Source organism: Stegostoma tigrinum, chromosome 3 (genome assembly GCF_030684315.1).
Source record: "Stegostoma tigrinum isolate sSteTig4 chromosome 3, sSteTig4.hap1, whole genome shotgun sequence".
Classification (NCBI taxonomy): domain Eukaryota; kingdom Metazoa; phylum Chordata; class Chondrichthyes; order Orectolobiformes; family Stegostomatidae; genus Stegostoma; species Stegostoma tigrinum.
This window is the reverse complement of record NC_081356.1, coordinates 6552671-6576783: the sequence shown is the minus strand read 5'-3', so window position 1 is coordinate 6576783 and position 24113 is coordinate 6552671.

Genomic DNA, 24113 nt, shown 5'->3' with positions numbered 1-24113 from the left:
TGGAATAATTGCTATGGATTGGGGGTGGTTAATGTAACATCACTACTTAGAAAAGGAGACAGAAGGTAAACATGAAATTATAGACTAGTCACCCTTGATGAAAATGGTGATACTAGAATCCCTTCTAAAAGGTTTAATGGTGGAGCACTTTGGTGCTAGGACACTTGAAAACCAGTGACATGACTGGACAGAGTCAGTATAGATTTACAGAAGGGAAATTTTGTTTGACAAACCTCCTGGAATTTTTTGAGGAGACAACTGGGAGAGTTGATAAGGCAGTGCAAGAGGATGTGGTTTATTTGGGCTTTCAAAAATCTTTCGATCAGGTCCGATGTAAGAGATTTACATGTAAAATGAAAGCACATGGGATTGGAGATAATGTAGTGACACGGATAGAGAATTGGTTGGCACACAGAGAACAAAAACTTGGAATAAATGGGTCTTTTTCTAAATGGCAGCCAGTGACTAGAGAGGTGCCACAGAGATCAGTGCTTAGGCTCCAGCTGTTCACAATATATGTTAATGACAGAGATGAGAGAACTGAATATAAAATCTCCAAAATGGTATGTTAAACAAAGTTGGGTGGGGATGGACCGTGAGGAGGATGCAAAGATGCTTCAGTGTGATTTGGACAGTTTGAGTGAGTGAGCAAATCCTTGGCAATTAAAGTATAATGTGAATAAACGTCAAGTTATCCACTTGTAGCAGTAAGAGCAGGAAGACCTTTTTTTTTAAATCAAAAGAACTTCAGATGTTGTAAGTCAGAACCAAAAAACAGAAATTGCTGGAAAATCTCAGCAGGTGAGGCAACATCTGTAGAGAGAAATCAGAGTTAACATTTTGGGTCCAGCGTCCTAGTGTTCTGAGGATGTGTAACTAGAACGAAACATTAACTCTGATTTCCCTTCACTGATGCTGCCTGAACTCTTGAGTTTTTACTGCAATTTCTACTTAAGACAGATTAATATTTGAATGGATATTGATTAGTAAAGTTAAAGATATGACAAGTCCGAGGTGTTCTCGTATACACGTTGCTAAAAGTAAGCATGCTAGTGCAGCAGGTGGTGAAGGCCAGTGGTAAATTGTTAACAAGGGGTTTTGAGTGCAGAAGAAGGGATTTTTTTACTGCAAGAGTACAGGGCCTAGGTTAGAAAACAGCTGAAATATTGTTTGCAGCTTTGATCTCCATGTCTAAGGAAGGATGCTCTGACTATGGAAGGAAGTGCAATGAGGGCTTATCAGACTGATTCCTGGGATGGAAGGATTGGTGTATGAAGAGAGATTGGATCACTTAGTTCTAAAATCACTGGCGTTTAGTACAATGAGGGATGGTTTCATACAAATCTACAAAATTATAACAGAACTAGACAATATAAATGCACGATAGATGTTCCCAGTGGCTGGAGAGTCTAGAACCAGGGGTAACATTCTAAAAATATAGCAAAGGGCACTTAGGACTGAGGTGAGATGTTAGTGGTGCCATTTTCAATCTGATGCCCCAGTTAACATCCACTTTTTGCAAGCATCAGAGGATGTGTTCAAAGGCAAGAAGAACTCCACAATAGTTCTATTTAAATGGATCGTTAGTTAGATTTTTATTAATTTCTACTGGCTGTTGCTGAGTTAATCATCTGTGAATTTGTTAGTGTTGGCTGAGTTATATTATTTTTAGTTTCGATCAGGAGGTGTGCTCACTTTAATTAGCCTACTCAAACCCATAGCACTATAAGAAGAAGGCACAAAGATAAAACAGAGGAGGCCATGTTGCTTGAAGAGGAGGGAGAGGTGGAGAAAGGCACTCAGCAGGTGGCCGTAATTGCCCAGAATGTTCAAAATGAAATTCTTTCATTCTTCCACCTCAACACACAGTAATGCATACAAACGGCAGTCTACTCCAGCATCTGCATTTGAGCTCCTACAATCTACTAAAAGAAAGTTACTGATTGACCTTTTCTTAAAATCTTTCGCAGGATGGGGGTCCATCACTGGCCAAGCCAGCATCTTTTGCCTATCCTTAAATGCTCTTGAGAAGGTGTTGACGAACTACCTTTTTGAACTGCTGCAGTTTATATAATATAGTACACAAGATTTGGGAGAGATGGGGGCATATTTCCAAAATTTTGATCCAGCAACAACGAAAGTAAGGTAATTTTATCCAAGTCAGGGTATCTGTGGCTTGCAGGGAAACATTCAGCTAATGGTCTTTCCAAAGTATCTCCGCCCTCATCCTCCTAAGGTGGTAGAGTGTGTGGGTTTGGAAAGTGTTGATGAAGGATCCTTGCAATCTTTCTGCAGTGCATCTTGTAGATAGTACACACTGATGCCACTGTGCATCAGGGTTGGAGGGAGCAAACGTTGAAGATGGGTGCCAATTGAGCAAACTGCTTTCACCAGAATGCTGACAAACCTCTTGTTGTTGGAACCACATTAATCCAGGCTGGAGGATACTATTCCACCACACTCTGTCATAAGCCTCCTTGATGGTGGATGGATTTTGTGAAGTCAACAGGTGAGTTATTCACCACAATATTCCTTGCCCCTGACCTGCTCCTGTAGCCATAGTTTTCATATGGCTGCTATAATTAAATTTCTGGCTCATACTAATGGCAGAAAGGTTGATAGCAGAAGTTTCAGTGATGTGATAACATTGAGTATAGAAGGAAGCAGTTAGATTTTCTCTTGTTGGAGATGGTCATTATGAGGTATGTGTTGAGTTGATTAGATTTATTTGCTTTCATGTGTATTTTGTTACAAAGCGTAGTGAAAAATATTTTACAGTGTTGCCACTTTCCAGCACCATCTTAAAACACAGAAAAATAACCCAAAACATAGAATGATTGAAGAAATAAAGAAAAAGGATTTAACTTTACAGGCTGTCTGATGAAGGGCCTAGGCCCACAACGTCAGCTTTTGTGCTCCTGAGATGCTGCTGGGCCTGCTGTGTTCATCCAGCATCCACGCTTTGTTGTCTTGGATTCTCCAGCATCTGCAGTTCACATTATTACTAACTTTACAGTACTTCCTGTTACGTGCTCCACCATGGGCCATGGGCCTTGAGGCCAGGAATTGGTCCCTCCACCACATTGTCACCAGCGGAACAAAAGCCCGTACTCTTCAACGTCATCTCGCCTCCACTGACACTGTCGTCACTTTGAGCCCTCATTTGACCTCAACAATGCAGGCACATGAATGTTACTCATGAGTCCAAGTCTCAATATTGTCCAGGCTTTGCTACAAATGGACTTGGGCTGCTCCAATACTTAAGGAAGAACCTACCCTGGCAAACTCCTTCAGCAATATTATTGGATTAGAGATTGGCCACCAACAACCATTATAATTTACCTTTGTGTCAACTATGATGCCAACTAGTGAAGATTTCTACTCCAGCACCCATTTGCCAGGGCTTCTTAATGCCACATTTGCTCATACTCTGCCTTGATATAATGACAAGTTACTCTCACCATGTCTCAGGAGTTTACCTTGGTTGTCGCAGGAATAGATTGGCCCAGATGAAACCCAGCCCAGTATCCATAAGCAAGTTATTGCTCTGTAGGTGTCATTTGACAGCATTGTCATCAAAAACTTACATCACATTGCTAATGATTGAGAAGAGGCTGATGGGATGATGGCGAGATTAATCTTACAATTTGCATATCTCCATTTTTACTCAATATTTTGATCGCATTTTACTGATACATAAAACTCTCCCAGTCCCTTATTCGTTAAAACATTTTTCACATTGTCTTTCAATCTAGTACTACCCTCAATCTCTCTAGTCAGCCCTGAAGAATCTTCCTCACGTTTTTGTTTTGCTTTTTATTGCAAGATTTTTATGTGCGTTATTTTAATGCTGCATCATAGAGATAATAACTGTTACCTGTGTTGTTCTTTTGACAAGTTTTCACAGCTGGCATAAGTCGTTGCTCAGTTCAAGGACAGACCGCATAAAAGTCTTGAATATCTGAATCATAGCCCTGCCAATTTCCTAATTATTCATTTTAAATTAGCAATATATTGGGAGCGCCATGAACTGGGATAGCTGTTACCTGTGCTCAAATGTTCCAATTGCCTCCCTTTTCAGCAAGGTTCTGTTACAGCCAGGATAATTTAGAAACTCTCTCTATTTAGAGACATGGAAACAATAGCTGCTAGATATTAAATATAATGTTCCCAAACAAAATATCAGCATAATAACTGCAAAGAATCTCATTATTTCATTTATTATTTTCAACCAATCTGGAATCTACACATTGCACAATATGATTTAACAAAGGGAAAAATACAATTTTGAGTGTCCATAATTATATATGTGTATCCATAGTTACACACAGTACAAACTAGCACAGTCTTATAAATGTACGTTTTGTTTTGCAAATATCATTCAACAATGTAAAATAAAATGAAAAATTGACACTGAATGTCAGGTTTTTCAAGCTTAGTAGCAATTTGGGTACTTATTTATAAAATTTCATAGTGCCCTTCTTTGTCTCATTTGTCCAAAAAGTTGTTTCTGTGTGGAAAGATAATGATCTTGAGAGATGTCATAACCTACATTGCAAAAATTATCACTACCTGTCAGGGAGGTTCTGTGTTGATTAAAAATAAGAGCTTTCAACATCTTTTGCATCAGAATAATTTTCTTTAAAGCATCAGGAATTGGCAGAACTCTGATAGATGTTGGAAAATACACAACATCACATAGAGATGGAATGTTTCAAAGTAGGATGGTCCAGGCATGGTTGGTAGCGCTATTCCAACTGTAGCATACTAACAAGGCTATGATACTACAAGGTGACGAGATGGGCTGGCTAGAAACTTATGTGCAGAAGTAAATTAGGTGTAAAACATGCCCAAATTCTGATTGTCTAGATCTTAATGCTCCTTCCTTTCATTTCAGTTGTGCATTTGCATATGTTGGTTTCTCCTGAAACGATCTGAGGTGTCTCACATGCATTTTGTTGTCACCAATCCTTCTTGTTGGTGTCAGTCTAAGCTACTGGTACCATGTGGAAGTTGGTAGACTCAGACTTGATGAAAAACAAATAGGCTTCTTACATATTATGTCATAGTTAGTTACATTATATCTCAGATGCTGTCTCCTGTAAGACATCAAATTCAATTTAAGAGTAGGTACACGTTACACTTGCAAAAACATTTTCATTACATTAGTAACAAACATAAAACTCTAGTTCATTACTGCCAGCCCTCTACATCATGATGGGCAAAGCCTATCTCTTGTTGAGAGTTAAGCCTCTCAGTTCTTAACTGCCATCTACAACACAACTGCTCAGGAGAATTGTCGTACTATTTACAGAGTATAAATGCACCATTTGGTCACCAGTACTAGCATTTTATTATCACATTGTAGAGAAGTATAAACAACTGGCTGAACTTTCAGATTTGTTTGCACATTTATTAGCAAGGGCTACTTTAAGTGGCCTGACCCAGGCAGTCTAGTAAATTCACTGAAATGGGATTGATGTACTAGTCCCAAATACTTCCACTAGTCCAAATTAAATATGGGCAATATTGGAACAAGAAACATCAGGCAATCCAGATCAATATCTCGTGTAGACAATAATAAACATGATTTTTGCTCATTTAGAAAATTCTGATTGTGTTATGAGTTAAAACAATGGCCCTTGAAGCCTACTGTTTTACATTCATTTCTTGATTTATTTTTTGGGGGCTTAAATTTTCTTGGCAGATTATCATGTGGATTTCAGGACAATGATTTTCCATCCATTGTTTTTAATATAAAGGCATTGGTGATTTTTTAAAAATCATAAGATAAATGCAGTTTATAAATAGCTAGGAAAGAGCAGCCAAAGGAATTCTAGTCAGTGAGAGGACTCCATTAGTTTACTAATTTCAGGGAATGTTCATCAATCCCATTTGTGATATCACTGGGCTAAAACTTTTTCTTTATTTTTCTACAATGCCTCAAAAGAAAGGTGACAATAAGTGATTGAGGAATGTTTGCCTTTTATATCCACAGAGTCATGGAGTCATGCAGCACAGAAATAGACCCTTCAGTCCAACTGGTCCATGCCGCACATAATCCCAAACTAAACTCATCCCACCTGCCTGGTCCTGGCCTACATCCCTCTGAACCTTTCCTGTGCATGTACTTATCCAAATGCCTTTTAAACATTGCAACTGTGCCTACATTCATCACTTCTTCAGGAAGTTCATTCCACATATGAATTAAAGCTGCTAATGCCATGTGACATGTTTAAAAAATATGATTTTTTTTAAAAAACTCTAACATGAGAAAACTACTTCCAGGATTTTATTTTCACTTCTCTAATGATCCTCATGATTCCATTCTGAATGAAATCTGTAATTTGGTGACAATGTCTCAAAAATTAGAGGCATCTTTAAGACTTCAGGTTCACTCCCAATAAAGCTTTGGTTGAGGTTTTTCAAGTTAAAAGTGATTTCAGATAGGATACTCACAGTTAGATCTCAAGGAATAAAAGCAGAATTAAACACATAACACCTAGAAACCTTGGTAACATGGAGGCGATCTGACACATTGATCTTAGCTAAACAGTAAGCTGAGGACAAGTAGACTGCTGTTCAGATCTAACCCAAACAGAATAATGGAGAGATGATGCAAGGCACCTTTCCATTTCAGGAGACCATGAGATTGAAATGTAAGACGATGACTGGGATACTAGGTTTTTAATTGCCATAACATGCCATTTGTTGAAGAATTATTCCACCTCAACCTGCAAATATTTTCATGAATATTTACCGTATGCCGGTAAAAATCAATCACTGAACACCTTCAACAAAAAATTCTCAAAAATTAGCTGTTTGAACTCACCATGAAAATTTTGAATTATTAGATGAATTGAAATATAATATTTTCAACTGAAAGTTAACAGTTTTGCTGAGATGAATACTACTGCAGATTCAATATGGCATATAAGCAAAGAAAACAAAATATATTTAATATCATCACCACAACAGAATTGCGTGACAGCCAGAAAAGGTGAAATACAGGATCAAAATGGGATACCATTCGCAATAAATTAGCACCATATTGTTTCAAGCATGAAACCTCAAGTGGGTTTTGTTATGGCAGCTTCTACTGGCAAGAATTCCACTGAAGATTTATAGAGTGGAATACACAGAATATCCTGGTTAACATTGTTATCACTTCCTGTCATGGTGAGCAGGCCATTAGCTAATCATGCCACTTCTGAAATTCAGCCAATGATATCATTGGCCACCTGTTTTCCTTAGTTTAGGGTTTCTGGAACTGTTTGCCAGGCATGTATGTCCAATGCCTCATTGGGGCAGAATCTGATAGAAATGTACGGCTCCAATTCTGCAACTTCACCTTCCTTTCATTGTGATTAAACGATGTCCAGATGAAGGGGACCTGAAGAAGCCAGTGATTAGCCATTCAGATGCCGCCTCATAGCTTTCTGAGTGAGGAGATAAGGAGGGGCAGCAAACACTGAATCAATGGAAGCCAAAAAGGTACACTTAACCTCTTACCTTATGATTGTATGATCTATACATGTTCAGGCCCTAAGGCGACCCCATGGTCGATTCCATAACTGCGACAATCTGTATTTACCCTATCCATGCCTCTCATGATTTTATAAACCTTTATAAGGTCACCCCTCAGCCTTTGACAGTCCAGGGAGAGTAACCTTCGCCTATTCGGCCTCTGTCTTTAGCTCAAACCCTCAATATAGTTTAGTTTCTCTTTCTCTAAGCACACTCAAAATCTTGAGTAACAGCAAAGGGAACAGTCAACCTGTCAAAACACTGGAGAATGGGTGACAACATCATTTCCTTAATATATTTTTCTTAATATATGATATTAAGCCATCCTGAACAAGGAGCATATGCACATTGAAATCCTTCCTTAGAGATCAGCCCCTCAACTTTCTTCCCGTACAGCCTTTGTGGCATGAACATTGCTGATGATAGCAGTGAGAGTACAAAATTAAAGCTGTGATCCTGAGTAAGCAGCTCGCTGAGAAGGACAGTCAACATCATTGGTAGAAAAGGAAACATGCCCCCATATTGACTATCCTCAAAGTATCAGAGATAATGGGAACTGCAGATGCTGGAGAATCCAAGATAATAAAGTGTGAAGCTGGATGAACACAGCAGGCCAAGCAGCATCTCAGGAGCACAAAAGCTGACGTTTCGGGCCTAGACCCTTCATCAGAGAGGGGGATGGGGTGAAAGTTCTGGAATAAATAGGGAGAGAGGGGGAGGCCGACCGAAGATGGAGAGAAAAGAAGATAGGTGGAGAGGAGAGTATAGGTGGGGAGGTAGGGGGGGGATAGATCGGTCCAGGGAAGACGGACAGGTTAAGGAGGTGGGATGAGGTTAGTAGGTAGGAAATGGAGGTGTGGCTTGAGGTGGGAGGAAGGGATAGGTAAGAGGAAGAACAGGTTAGGGAGGCAGAGACAGGCTGACTGGTTTTGGGATGCAGTGGGTGGAGTGGAAGAGCTGGGCTGGTTGTATGGTGCAGTGGGGGGAGGGGACGAACTGGGCTGGTTTTGGGATGCGGTGGAGGAAGGGGAGATTTTGAAGCTGGTGAAGTCCACACTGATACCATTAGGCTGCAGGATTCCCAAGCGGAATATGAGTTGCTGTTCCTGCAACCTTCGGGTGGCATCATTGTGGCACTGCAGGAGGCCCATGATGGACATGTCTTCTGAGGAATGGGAGGGGGAGTGGAAATGGTTTGCGACTGGGAGGTGAGGTTGTTTATTGCGAACCGAACAGAGGTGTTCTGCAAAGCGGTCCCCAAGCCTCCGCTTGGTTTCCCCAATGTAGAGGAAACCACACCAGGTACAATGGATGCAGTATACCACATTGGCAGATTGCAGGCTCAAAGTATCTTGCTTTCTCACAAAGAAATATCTCATGTTTCACTTTCTATGTAAATAGTAGTGCCAAGCAACTGCTTGATCTGCTTGTGAGCATGTGCTCGATATTAGAAGATTAGATGCAAACACAGTCTTGAACTATAAACCATAAGGAGATCAATGAACAGATCCTGACAACATGGTAGCCCCTTGGTTATTGGTATAGCGAATAAACTTTTTAACCTCGAGACATTTGTGTTAGTCTTCACCAGAAGAGATGAAGGCTAGTGCTTCCCACTCTGCAGTAGTTCAGTTCACAACTATGGGTGTGACATAATTAATTTAATCCCTTCAATTTACTGTAAGAATACAGCTCCAATTGGACTTACAGATGCATGTATTGTAACATCTATTGCCATGTGTAATGAAATGTGTGGAGACTGCTATAGCTGCTACTTTCAGCTTTAACTGCAATGTGATAGTGAATTATAGACCTGCATTACATTTTGACACATTAAACTTTAAAGCAAGCTAGGTGTGTCGCTACAAAGGTCACAGCTGATGATCATTCACTAAGGTACCCCTGCATTTTAAGATTAGAAAAATGTTTCTCTCTTTCACTGATTGCTGAAAGCGAGTTGTAAGTCCATAAAATTATGATCGGAAAGGGAACAGATCAATTCCCTTTGGCTAACCAACTGAATCAAGAATTTCCAGACTAACAATTCTACTGCTGAGGCCAATACTATCGGAATCAGACAGCTTAATGACTTTGATGTTCTACCATCTACTCCTAACAGATAAGGCAAAGACTAATCTGTGTATCCTTTTCTTCATAACTCATTTCTCAATTCCAATCTGTGTGCTTGTGTATATGACACACTTTCTTCCTCAAATTTGAATAAGTAATACAATGCACCCCTTATTTACTCTGAGAAAACCTTATTAAATTGGCTCCTTTCAAACCACTAATATATTGGAATTGATAAAAGTATCCAAAAAGAAAGGAACCCCTTGTGTTATGTCACATCAAGGTGTGGAGCTGGAAGAACCCAGCAAGGCCAGGCAGCATCAGAGGAGCAGTAAAACTGACATTTTGGGTCTGGACCCTTCTTGGAAATGGGAGAGGGGAAGACATCTCTAAAATAAATAGAGAGAGAGGGGGAGGCAGATGGAAGGTGGATAGTGGAGCAGATAGGTGGAGAGGAGATGGACAGGTCAAGGAGGCAGGGATGAGGCTGGGAGGTGGGTGATGGGGGGAGCGGTTAGTCAGTGAGGTGGAAGGAGTGGGTAGGTGGGAGAAAAGATGGACAGGTCAAGGAGGTGGGGACAAGCTGGGCTGGTTTTCAGATGAGGTCAGGGATGGGGAGATTTTGAAGCTTGTGAAGTCCACATTGAGACCATTGGACTGCAGGGTTCCCAAGTGAAATATGAGGTGCTGTTCTTGCAAACTTCGGGTGGCAAATTTGTGGCACTGGAGGAGGCCCAGGATGAACAGGTCATCCAAGGAGTGGGAGGGCAAGTGGAGCTGGTTCTCGACTGGGAGGTGCAGTTGTTTGTCGCAAACCGAGTGTAGATGTTCGCAAAGCAGTCTCCAAGCCTCCGCTTGGTTTCCCCAATGTAGACGAGACAACAACGGGAACAGCGGATACAATATACCACATTAGCAGATGTTCAGGTGAACATCTGCTTGATGTGCAAAGTCTTCTTGGGGCCTGGAATGGGGGTGGGGGGGGCGCAGTGAACGTGTAGGGGCATGTGTAGCACTTCCTGCGGTTGCAAGGAAATGTGCTGGGGGCCGGCAGGGCTGTTGGGGAGTGTGGAGTGGACAAGGGAGTCGCAGAGAGAACAGTCCCTCCGGAAGGCAGATAAGGGTGGCCCTGAAACTACTCCTCCTCCCTCTGTAAAGAACTCAGTGGATCTCTCTCCCACTGCAAAACTCTGGTAATCTCTTTAGCCCTGAAACTGTCCTTCCTCCCTCCTTGTGTTATGGTAACCTTGCTGTGACCAACCAAGGCAAGGGGAGATTGAATAAGGGGAGCCAGTACCTCGCTTCTCATTTGGGAATGTGATCATTTGGGTTGTCCCATCAGATATCATAATGCAATGGTGATCCTCACTTTTGGTGTTTGTAGCACATGACAAATACTGTTTTCCATGCAATTGTCCATTTTCATTATATATTTTATGTAGTACCTCCATAGTCTTTGCTTCCTTAGTTTATGATATAAGTCAGCAGTACCAAGGAATACTATCAATTCTTTCAGTTTATCAGAGCTGGAACCATATGAATGGATTTGACATTGTTGTTAGCAGGCTTTACTCTAGTTCCTGCCTCTCTGTACCCTGGAAAGTCAATTTTGATCATCTAAATGTGAATTTGACCTAATAAATATTTAAACTGTATTGTGCAAGTCAAGTGAGACCATTGATAACTATTCATTGTGTGTTTCTTTGTTTCTTCCATGAGCGATTACATTGACAGTTAGACTGTGCATTCCCTCAACATTTGACAATGATGAAACAATATTTTGGAATGCATTAAATATTGAACTTAATTATTGAGAATCTGGTGGCATGGAAACTGAGCTCCATTAGTAACAGAAGCTGTAAGAAATCGATGATAATGGGAACTGCAGATGCTGGAGAATCCAAGATAATAAAATGTGAGGCTGGATGAACACAGCAGGCCCAGCAGCATCTCAGGAGCACAAAAACTGACGTTTCGGGCCTAGACCCTTCATCAGAGAGGAGGATGGGGTGAAAGTTCTGGAATAAATAGGGAGAGAGGGGGAGGCAGACCGAAGATGGAGAGAAAAGAAGATAGGTGGAGAGGAGAGTATAGGTGGGGAGGTAGGGAGGGGATAGGTCAGTCCAGGGGAGACACACATGTCAAGGAGGTGGGACGAGATTAGTAGGTAGGAGATGGGGGTGCGGCTTAGGGTGGGAGGAAGGGATGGGTGAGAGGAAGAACAGGTTAGGGAGGCAGAGTCAGACTGGTCTGGTTTTGGGATGCAATGGGGAAAGGGGAGATTTTGAAGCTGGTGAAGTCCACATTGATACCATTGGGCTGCAGGGTTCCCAAACGGAATATGAGTTGCTATTCCTGCAACCTTCGGGTGGCATCATTGTGGCAATGGAGGACGCCCATGATGGACATGTCATCTAAAGAATGTGAGGGGGAGTGGAAATGGTTTGCGACTGGGAGGTGCAGTTGTTTATTGCGAACCGGGCGGAGGTGTTCTGCAAAGCGGTCCCCAAGCCTCCGCTTGGTTTCGACTTTGGTTTTTTGACATTTATTGAGTTTCACGGAGACGGCAGAATCATGAAATGATGCTGATAGTTCTTTGATCATATGAAGTGGAAATATGTCTGGAATGGCTATTCTCTTGGCTGTCTTAAGGCTGTGCATTGTCCAGGTCAATCACAATAACCAGGCATTATACTCATAACAATGGGTCAGTTCGCACCAATTTTATGGGGTGGTAGTTAGATTGTCTCTTATTGCAGATGGTCATTGCCTGTTGCAAATGTTGCAAGGTCAGTCCCTGTTATGGCGTTGATGGATTTTGGGTTCAACGCCTATTTTATCACAATGTTGACAGATTTCACTGGTGATACCTTGTCAAGAGGTGTTAAACCAACTCAAACTATGGCCAGAACTGACACATGACAGTACCAATGGCAAAGCCCCTTAACTTCCCCAGGTTTTGTACATGGGAAGGATGCAATTGCATGCAGTTCAGTGCCTTCAATCACATTAATGCTTGCTCGAATGGGGTTTTCACATTTTAATTCAAGTTGTTGAATAGGTCAGCCCAGTCCATAAAGGCTTTGGCTATGTAGAATGTGAATGCATTTTTGGACCAGACTGGGACTGTGGTTGCTTGCAAAGCTGGAATAAAACCATTATTGTACACTTAAGAAGTGTACATTACTGAAGTTGGCTGTGAAAGTAACTACGGTGCAATTTGCTGCTTACTGTAAATAACTTGGCTCCAATGGTGATGATAAGTGACACTGAGATACTTGCAAACTTCATTGAGAAATCCTGAAAATGATGGTTTCTTTACTATCTGTGATGGCATACACATGTTGTATCCCACTCTCTGGACAATATTCCCCCTCATGTGTCAAACCAACAAGGTCCTCTTCTCCAACAATCTGAACACCTTCTCAAAATGATTCCACCTTTACCAAGTGTTCTACTTTGTTTTCCTCAGGTTGGAAGTCATGCTGGCCTTCACTGAGCCCCTTGGCAATTTAGACATATTTGTTAAGGGTATCTCACCATGATGGATGAACAAGTAAACCGAGTGTTCTTTGTCAGTAAACCTTGAATGTGAGTTGGTTAAGTAAGTTGTGTCTAGGGGCATAAGGCTGGAGATGCATTTCTAGGTGAACTTTCAAATCGACCATAACACTTCAGATCAATCAAACCTGTCATGGTTATGGCATTTCCAAAATTTAAGATTATCACAGTTCTCTAATTTGCGGATTTGAGCTATTTTCAATTAATTGATGCAAATTAGTTTCTTAGTTAAAGTACCAAATTTATATTTACCAGCCAACCACCGCTAGGACATCACATTGTTTTTATAGGCTCACCATTTCTCTGGCCTCACCAGTGGAACGTATATATAATTCAATCATCACACTTTTTTGATTCAAAACAGTTTCCAAGAGCTCTTAATGCTGTTACAAACATCGACATTTCGTTTGTGAACTACTCGAATATTTGTTGGCCTTCTACTAAGATAGAAAGTGCATATTTTTGCAACCTTTTTGCAGTTGCTGCAACATGCAAACTGTCCATCAACGTCGTGATAAAATAGAAGTTGAACCCAAAATCCGTCAACCCGACAACAGGGATTCATCATGCAACATTTGCAACAGGCAATGACCATCTGCAATAAGAGACAATCTAACCACCATCCCATAAAATTCAGTGGTGTTACCATCACTAAATCTCCCACTATCAAGATCCTATGGGTTAGTATTGACAAGAAGCTCAACTGGGCTGGCCAAATAAACAACAGGGTCTTGAAAAATAGGTCTGAGGCTGGGAGTACTGCAGTGCGTTACTCACTTCCTGAATCCACAAGCCAGTCCACCATCCATAAAGCACAAGCCAGGATTAAACTGGAATAGTCTCCACTTGCCTGGATGAGTAAAACTCCAAAAACTCTCAAGTCGCTTGACACCATCCAGTACAAAATATTCCTCTTGATTGGTATCACATCGATAAGCATCCATTCCCTTCCACACCAACACTCAATCGCAGCAGTGTGTACTATCTACAACATGTTCTGCAGAAAGTCATCAAAGATCCTCAGATAGCACCTTCCAAACCCACAACCACTTCCATCTAGAAGGAAAAGGGCAGCAGATACAAAGGGAACCACCGGCAAGATTTCCTCTAAACCAGTCATTATCCCGATTTGTAAATAATTGTCATTTCTTCACAGTCACAGGGTCAAAATCCTGGAATTCCCTCTCTAAAAGTATTGTGGATTAACCCACAGCTGATTGCCTGCAGTGGTTCAATCGGTAACTCAACATCATCTTCTCAAGGGCAACTAGAAATGGGTAATAACAGCTGGTAGGTCCAGGAGTGAATAATAAACAAGTGAAGGACAGAAAGATGCTGAAACTGGTACAGTTAATCTATTCTCTATCTCAAATCCAAATGGTACATTTTATATCTCAAGGCATGCAGAAGTGACACAAGTTTCTCTGTGTGAACAGAACGTTTTTCAATTATGTTTAAAATGTTTACTCCCATGCCTCCAGTTTCCTGCTGCAGTTTAGTTTCTGTTTTTTTTTTCAATTCCCACCCACAGATTTTACTAACAACACAGAAACCAGTTAAAGACACCCAATTACTTACCAAACAAGCAAACACCACACTAGGGTTCCAGCTGTTGAATCAGGGGCCAAGGAATAGAGGATACTTAAGCTATTTACTAACTAATAGTAACCCAGTCAGTGGCATCAACAAATTACCCACAAGATTAAAAGGCTGATGAAATATCAAAAAAAATTCAGACAATTCTGGTCCCCTGTGAAATGTGAAAGGGTTCAAAACAGATACCAGGTTTGGAGGGTTTGAGCTCTCGTGAGAGGACAAGTAGGATGGGGCTATTTTCCTTGGACTGTCAGCGACTGGGGTGGGGGTGAACGTGTAGAGGTTTATAAAATCATGAGGGACATGCATAGCGTAAATAGATAAGGTCTTTTCCCCAGGGCGGAGGAGTATCAAACTAGAGGACATAGATTTAAGGTGAGAGGGATAAGATTTAAAAGGGACCTAAGGGGCAACATTTTCACACAGTGGGTGGTGCATGTATGGAATGAGCTGCCAAAGTGGTGGAGGTTGATACAATTACAACAATTAAAAAGCATCTGGAATCATACGTCAATAGGAAAGGTTTAGAGGGAAATAGGCCAAATGTTGACAAATGGGACCAGATTAATTTGGGATATCTGGTTAGTATGGATGAGTTGGACTGAAGGGTCTGTTTCTTTGCTGTCCCATTCTGTGATGCCATGACTGTATTTTTCAAATTTCAGTGTGAAGTTGATGGCTTCTTTTTTAGGATAATAATTATGGTGAATCCTAAATTAAGCCAAAGAATAATTTATCAGTTGTGTATATTTTGACTTTGCACTATAATTTAGCAGGCCCAGACAAAAAGAATGCTCGTTTTTGTTTCAGGCCTTCAGCATCCTCAGTCCTTTGTTTTTTTTGTTATATCTACTTTACTGTTGTTCACAGTACACTTCCAAACAAATTCAAAATCTACCTGTCAGAGCTACGTATGTACTTTGTAGAGTATAATGCAAGTTGATAGATATTATTCTATATGCTACCATTCATCATAACTGTTACAGAATATTTTGACTCTTTTGTTGGTAAAGTGAACACTTCTAGTGGCATTTTCTATTTACTTTATTAAAAGCTATCAGATAGAATAGCCAATTTCTGTGTCATGCTGACTCTATTAAAAAGGCTCAGGAATTCCAAATGGTGGAACTCAACAAAAAGTTTGACAGTTTCTTTTCCTTTGACGAAATCTGTTAGGCATATTAAAGAAAAGGTTAAAATTTACTTCCCTGGGATCTTGCCATTTGAAACTCAGTGTTAGTTTCAGTTTATTACAACAATGTATTACAAGTTCTGGAAATCTGAAAATGAAAACAGAGCACAGTGTTCCTCAGAGATAGTAGGAACTGCAGATGCTGGAGAATCTGAGATAACAAGGTGTAGAGCTGGTTGAACACAGCAGACCCTCCTTTGTATCAGTGATAATGGGAACTGCAGATGCTGGAGAATCCAAGATAACAAAGTGTGAAGCTGGATGAACACAGCAGGCCAAGCAGCATCTCAGGAGCACAAAAGCTGACGTTTTGGGCCTAGACCATCCGATGAAGGGTCTAGGCCTGAAACATCAGCTTTTGTGCTCCTGAGATGCTGCTTGGCCTGCTGTGTTCATCCAGCTTCACATTTTGTTATCTTAGACCCTCGTTTGTGTTTCCTTCTTCACTGTTGGGGTGGCATGGTGCCTCAGTAGTTAGCATTGCTGCCTCACAGAATCAGGGACCAAAGTTTGATTCCAGCCTCAGGTGACTGTCTCTGTGGAGTTTGACACATTCTCCCCGTGTCTCCATGGGTTTCGTCCGAATGCTCCTGTTTCTTCCCGCAGTCCAAAGGTATGCAGGCTAGGTGGATTGGCCGTGCTAAATTGCTCATAGTGTCCAGGGATGTGTAGGCTAAGTGTGTTAGCCATGGGAAATGCAGCATAACGGAATAGGGTAGGGTGCTGTGTCTGTGTGCAATGCTCTTTGGAGGGTTGGTGTAGACTTGATAGGCTGAATGGCCTGCGTCCACACTGTAGGGATTCTATGATTCAGCAGTTTGGGCAGTATCTGCAGAGGGAGAATGTTTCAGGTAGGGACCCATCATCGAGATTGGGAAAAATTAGTGATGTAATAGAATTTATCCAATTAAAAGGAGAAAGATGAGAGAAAGAAACAAAAGGGAAGGCCTGCGATAGGGTGGAATGCAGCAAAGACTAAGTAATAAAATATTGATGGTACAAGTCCAAAGACAGTGTTAATGGGACAAATAAAGAAATAACAGTTGAATTGACAGAAGGAATCAAGGGCAGAATAACGAGCAGTTTTATCTTAAAATAATACGAATATAAAATCAAAAATAACAAATAAAAATGAAATAAAAGAAAACAGGTTGGGAAATGTTGAACACAACATTGAGTCTGGAAGGTGCAAATTGCTTAATTAACAGATCATGTAGTGTTCCTCGAGCAACTTTCAGTTTGATGGATGTGAAACAAACAGATGTGAGCCATGGTAAAGATTTTTCAAAAGTTGCTGTTGTTACTTTGTCATTTTGTCCCTAAACTACAAAGAGAGCTGAATCTTTCATTTCTTTTGATTAAGTCTGAGTTACATTGAGTTTTCTGGATGCAGTCTTGCTGCAGGACCCAGAGATAGTAAGAACTGCTGATACTGGAATCTGAGATAACAGTGTGGAGCTGGAGGAACACAGCAGGCCATGCAGCATCAGGGGAGCAGGAAAGTTGACGTTTTAGGCCGGGACCCTTCTTCTGACCTGCTGTGTTCCTCCAGCTCTACGCTGTGTTATTGTTGCAAGACCCAATGCTTTTTTCTTCATCTCACTACATTAATTGATGGCCCCACGCCAGTAGCGTCTCTCACAGCTGATTTCCACCTCATCCTACCATGTGCCATTCCTTGAACAACTTAACACTCAGACCAGCATTGCTTGGGTCTATGCTCTCTTTGAAAGCCTATAATGCACCTGAAAGCTGCCCTGCTTCTTTTTAGGAATAGTGAGCATAAATTGAATCATATAGCATGAAAACAGACCCTTCGGTCCAACACGTCCGTGGCAATCAGGTTTCCCAAACTAAACTAAGCCCATTTGCCTGCATTTGGCCTATATCCCTCTACTCCTTTCTGACTCATGTACCTGTCCAAATGTCTTTGTACATGTCGTAAATATACCTGCATCCATCACTTCCTCCGGCAGTTCATTCCACATACGAAATGCCTTCTATGTGAAAAATTTGTTCCTCAGGTCCCTTTTAATTCTTTCTCCTCTCACCTTTAAATTATGCCATCTAGTTTTGAACTCTCCTACCCTAGGGAAAAGACCATTGCTATTTACCTTATCAATGCCCCTGATGACTTTATAAATCTTAAAATGTCACCCCTCACCTTCTATACTCCAGCAAAAAAGGTCCCAGCCTATCCAGCCTCTCCTGTAAATCTCTATGATATTGTTAATAGGTAACTCACCGCTGCCTCATGAGAATCTCATCAAGCCACTTCTGAAAAATGTAAAGGATGGAGCAAGATAATCTTGACATTGCATTGGGTCTCGCTGCTCTTCTCAACTGATCCTACCAGAGATCTCGCCATGGCCCACTTTGCTAAGGCCTGGTTATATTCCACCCATAGTCAGTTTTACTTTTATTAAAAAATTTAGAATTCAAATTTGATTAGAATTAGATTTTATTTTCATGTGTACTCAAGTAAAGGGATACAGGGCTACAGTGAAAAGGTGTGCAGTGTCATCATTCTCCTGCACCATCGTAAAATACAAAATACAAAACTACAATTTAAAACAAAGTTGATCTGTATGTCCTCACTATAATTTGTACGTCCTTGCTTACTATGTTCTGCCTATACTATTTCCAAACAAAGCTTTTCACTTTACTTAGGTATGCTTGACTACAATAAATCAACTCAAATCAAAAACAGAAGGAATAAAAGAAACAGAGCCAATGCTTTCCAGTAGAGATAACAACAGTTGTTATTCAATTAAATCCAACATTCTAACTAAATTATTACAACTTTACCTTTCGTTTTCTTTATAAAGAACCACAGCGAGTAATATTAAATAACAGAAGCTTAAGGTGATGTACTTCGGTGTTACAGGGTCGAAATTCACATGGCATTGAGAGCAGTTATTTGACTGTAGCTCTTACAGTTCGGAAAGGGCTTAACTGCATAGTTGAATATTTCAGCGCTGTCAGAGAACATTGGAATGACCTTGACCATATCCCAGAATGATTAGAGTGGATTAGAAAGAAAAGAAAGTGCCACTTGTGTGGATATATATACATTGGGGAGGCATTGGTCGACTAGTGCATTTGCCAGGCTATTTATCCAGACACCCTGGTAAGTTCTGGGGTCATGGGTTTGAATCTCTCCATGGCAAATGGTGAAGTTTGAATTTAAAAAAAACTAGAATTAAGAGTCTAATGATGACCATTAAACCATCATCAATGATCAGGAAATACTCGTTTGGTTCATCAACATTTAGGGAAGGGAACTGCCATCCTCAACGAGATAGCAAAGTGTGAAGCTGGATGAACACAGCAGGCCCAGCAGCATCTCATGAGCACAAAAGCTGACGTTTTGGGCCTAGACCCTTCATCACAGAGGAGGATGGGGAGAGGGTTCTGGAATAAATAGGGAGGGAGGGGGAGGCGCACCGAAGATGGAGAGAAAAGAAGATAGGTGAAGAGGAGAGTATAGGTGGGGAGGAAGGGAGGGGATAGGTCAGTCCAGGTAAGACGGACAGGTCAAGGGGGCGGGGTCAGGTTAGTAGGTAGGAAATGGAGGTGCAGCTTGAGGCGGGAGGAAGGGATGGGTGAGAGGAAGAACAGGTTAGGGCAGGTTTTGGGATGCATTGGGGGGAGGGGACGAACTGGGCTGGTTTTGGGATGCAGTGGGGGAAGGGAGATTTTGAAGCTTGTGAAGTCCACATTGATACCATTGGGCTGCAGGGTTCCCAAGCGGAATATGAGTTGCTGTTCCTGCAACCTTCGGGTGGCATCATTGTGGCACTGCAGGAGGCCCATGATGGACATGTCGTCTGAGGAATGGGAGGGGGAGTTAAAATGGTTTGCGACTGGGAGGTGCAGTTTTTTATTGCGAACCGAGCGGAGGTGTTTTGCAAAGCGCTCCCCAAGCCTCCGCTTGGTTTCCCCAATGTAGAGGAAGCCACACCGGGTACAGTGGATGCAGCATACCACATTGGCAGATGTGCAGGTGAACCTCTGCTTAATATGGGAAGTCTTCTTGGGGCCTGGGATGGGGGTGAGGGAGGAGGTGTGGGGGCAAGTGTAGCACTTCCTGCGGTTGCAGGGGAAGGTGCCAGGTGTGGTGGGGATGGAGAGGAGTGTGGAGCAGACAAGGGAGTCACGGAGAGAGTGGTCTCTCCGGAAAGCAGACAGGGGTGGGGATGGAAAAATGTCTTGGGTGGTGGGTCGGATTGTAGATGGCGGAAGTGTCGGAGGATGATGCGCAGTATCTGGAGGTTGGTGGGGTGGTGCGAGAGGATGAGGGGGATCTCTTTGGGCAGTTGTGGTGGGGGCGGGGTGTGAGAGATGTGTTGCGGGAAATGCGAGAGACGCGGTCAAGGGCGTTCTCGACCACTGCCCCACCCCACCAACCTCCGGATACAACGCATCATCTTCCGACACTTCCGCCATCTACAATCCGACCCCACCACCCAAGACATTTTTCCATCCCCACCCTTGTCTGCCTTCCGGAGAGACCACTCTCCCCGCGACTCTCTTGTTTGTTCCACACTCCTCTCCAACCCCACCACACCTGGCACCTTCCCCTGCAACCGCAGGAAATGCTACACTTGCCCCCACACCTCCTCCCTCACCCCCATCCCAGGCCCCAAGAAGACTTTCTATGTTAAGCAGAGGTTCACCTGCACATCTGCCAATGTGGTATACTGCATCCACTGTACCCGATGTGGCTTCCTCTACATTGGGGAAACAAAGCGGAGGTTTGGCAATCGCTTTGCAGAACACCTACACTCGGTTCCCAATAAACAACTGCACCTCCCAGTCGTGAACCATTTTAACTCCCCCTCCCATTCCTCAGACGACATGTCCATCATGGGCCTCCTGCAGTGCCACAATGATGCCACCCGAAGGTTGCAGGAACAGCAACTCATATTCCGCTTGGGAACCCTGCAGCCCAATGATATCAATGTGGACTTCACAAGCTTCAAAATCTCCCCTTCCCCCACTGCATCCCAAAACCAGCCCAGTTCGTCCCCTCCCCCCACTGCATCACAAAACCAGCCCAACTTGTCCCCTCCCCCCACTGCATCCCAAAACCTGCCCAGCCTGTCTCTGCCTCCCTAACCTGTTCTTCCTCTCACCCATTCCTTCCTCGCACCTCAAGCTGCACCTCCATTTCCTACCTACTAACCTGACCCCACCCCCTTGACCTGTCCGTCTTCCCTGGACTGACCTATCCCCTCCCTACCTCCACACCTATACTTTCCTCTCCACCTATCTTCTTTTCTCTCCATCTTCGGTGTGCCTTCCCCTCCCTCCCTATTTATTCCAGAACCCTCTCCCCATCCCCCTCTCTGATGAAGGGTCTAGGCCCGAAATGTCAGCTTTTGTGCTCCTGAGATGCTGCTTGGCCTGCTGTGTTCATCCAGCCTCACACTTTATTATCTTGGATTCTCCAGCATCTGCAGTTCCCATTATCACTGCCATCCTCACCTAGTCTGGCCTACATGTAACTCTAGACACACAGCAATGTGGTTGACATGTAACTGCTTTCTGGGCAATTCAGGATGGGCAATAAATACTAGGCTAGCTAGCAATGCCTCATCCTGTGAACAGGATCTTTCTATCGGAAAGATGTGTAAGCGCTGGAAAAGGTGCAGAGGAAATTTACCAGAATGTTGCCTGGAATGGAGGGAAGGTCTTACGAGGAAAGGTTGAGAGAGTTCGGGCTTTTCTCTTTAGACCGACAAAGGGTGAGGGGTGTCTTGATAGAGGTGTACAAAATGATCAGAGGTATAGATAGACAGCCAGACACTTTTTTCTCGGGTGGAGGTAGCTGTTACGAGGGGGCATAGTTTTAAAGTGAGTCGAGGTAGATGTAGGGGAGACGTTAAAGATAGGTTCTTTACTCAGACAGTGGTAGGGGCATGGAATGCATTGCTGGAGAGGGTAGTGGAGTCAGCCTCATTAGGGGCATTTAAGCAGCTATTAGATAGGCATATGACTCATAGTATAAGGTAAGGGTGGAGGTTGGATAGATCTTAGGTTTAGGGTTAAATTTCGGCACAACATCATGGGCCAAAGCGCCTGTAATGTGCTGCACTGTTGTATGTTCTATGTTCTAAATGGAAAAAATATAAAACTCAACTTTTTACCTCAGGGATTTGACAGTCAAAATCTTCAAGCAGTTGTCAGCCTGGTGATTGGACGCATATCGGCAAAACAGCTGCAGACTTTATCTGTAGAAAGTAGGTTTTGTCAATTGAAGTAAATCGTCTAGCAGTTTCCTTTTGTCCCGTAAGTAAATAAATAAATATAACTTTTTCTTCCTGCATAATGATAAATATGAGCTGAGTTCAACTAATCACGAACGGTTCTAATTTTGTACTTAAGTAATTATGCAACACTAAATTGGAAAATTAAAAATTGCAATCAGTGGTTCACTATTACATCCTTGGTACAAAATTCAGATGTACAGTATACATGTTAATGACACTGAGAGTGACACTAGATGCTGAAAATAATGTCTGGATACAAACACTAACTGCTGCTGTGCCTTCGCGTATTGGCGAGAGAGTCCGATTGAATAAGGCACTGTATAAAAAGTACACAAGGTAGGAGTTAACTGTTTTGGTGATAATATATGAGAATGGTTAGAGGATTAGCTAACTAAGATAAAAGCATCATTTTCAGGTCAGCAAATTATAACTAGTGAGTACTAAAGACATCAACACCATAGACTCAATTATTTTCTTGTAATGACTTGGATACAGGAATTGAATGTGTTGTAGCTAAATTTATGCTTGGTGCAAAGGCAGGTAGCAGAGCAATTTGTGAGGAAGATGTAAAGGATTGGATTTTTCGGATCTTGCTGGGGACAAATAGAAAAGATTGAATGGGAGGCTGGATGTGGTGCTCCATTTCGGCTCTCAGTCATTTTCTTTCGAGTGTAGGAGGGAACATGTCCCAGAGACAAGAGATAGTATCTGTACTCAATAATAGCCCACACCACGTAATATTTATCATAATCATGGAGGCAGCCAGACTTTGTAGTTATCCAGTTTTAAACTAGCAGCACTGTGTAACGGGTTAGAGATGGGAAGAGTTGAAAAAGCAAGTTAAAATTGTCTTGCCTCCTTTATAAAAACCAAAAGAACTGAAAATGCTAAAAATCAGAAACAAAAATTGAAACTGCTGGAAAAGCCCTGCAGTTCTAGCAACATTAGCGGAAAGAAATCAGAGTTAATGGTTTCAGACCAATGACCCTTCCGGGTGGTAATAGACATGCTGAGCCTTTCTATCAGTTTCTATGTTTGCCTCCCTTTTTGTTCATCATTAAATGCTGTAGCATGTGTTGCATTTACGTCTCAATGGGATGAGTGATGACAATGCTACGATTGGAAGATGTAACTTCCTTTTAAATGATGCATTAGGAAAATTCTTGCTCCTACCAACTGGCAAACTGTCAAACAAAAATAAACAACATTAGAAACGTTTAAAACTTTTCCAATGAGTTTAAAATGTTCATCGAAAGGATGGGGAGCTGGAGTACATTTCACACTATTGAAGAAGTGTCCTATTATGCAAATATGTGTAAATTTTAAATCTTTTCCCATGTACGTTATATTTGATTTGATTTATTACAGTCACATGTACCATGATGCATTGAAAAGTATTGTTTTGCTTGCTATCCAGACAAATTATGCCTCACATAAGCACATCAAGGTAAAAGAACAGAATGCATAATACAGCTACAGAGAAGAAACAGAGAAAGAACAACTCTAATGTATGTGAGGCCTGTTCATAAACCTGATAAAAGAGGGGAAGAAATTGTTCTTAAATCTGTTGGTACATATTTTCAAACTTTTGTATCTTCTGCCCGATGGAAGATGGCTGAAGAGATTATAACTGGGTGGGAGGGGTGTTTGATTATGTTGACTGCTTTCCCGGTACAGCAGAAAGTGTAGATAAAATATATTCAGTCTAGTGATCTATTGAGGCAGCAGTTCTGCTTGTTTATTTAATTGGAAAGCTTTATAAGCTCTTCTCTGCAATCCAATTGTCGAATCATGTTTGTTCCAAACATTTAATGAATGGTTGAAGAGTCTGTTGGTTCCCTCAGCAAGTTTCCAGGTTTTGGCAAATTCGAGAAATGTCTTCACACTTACTC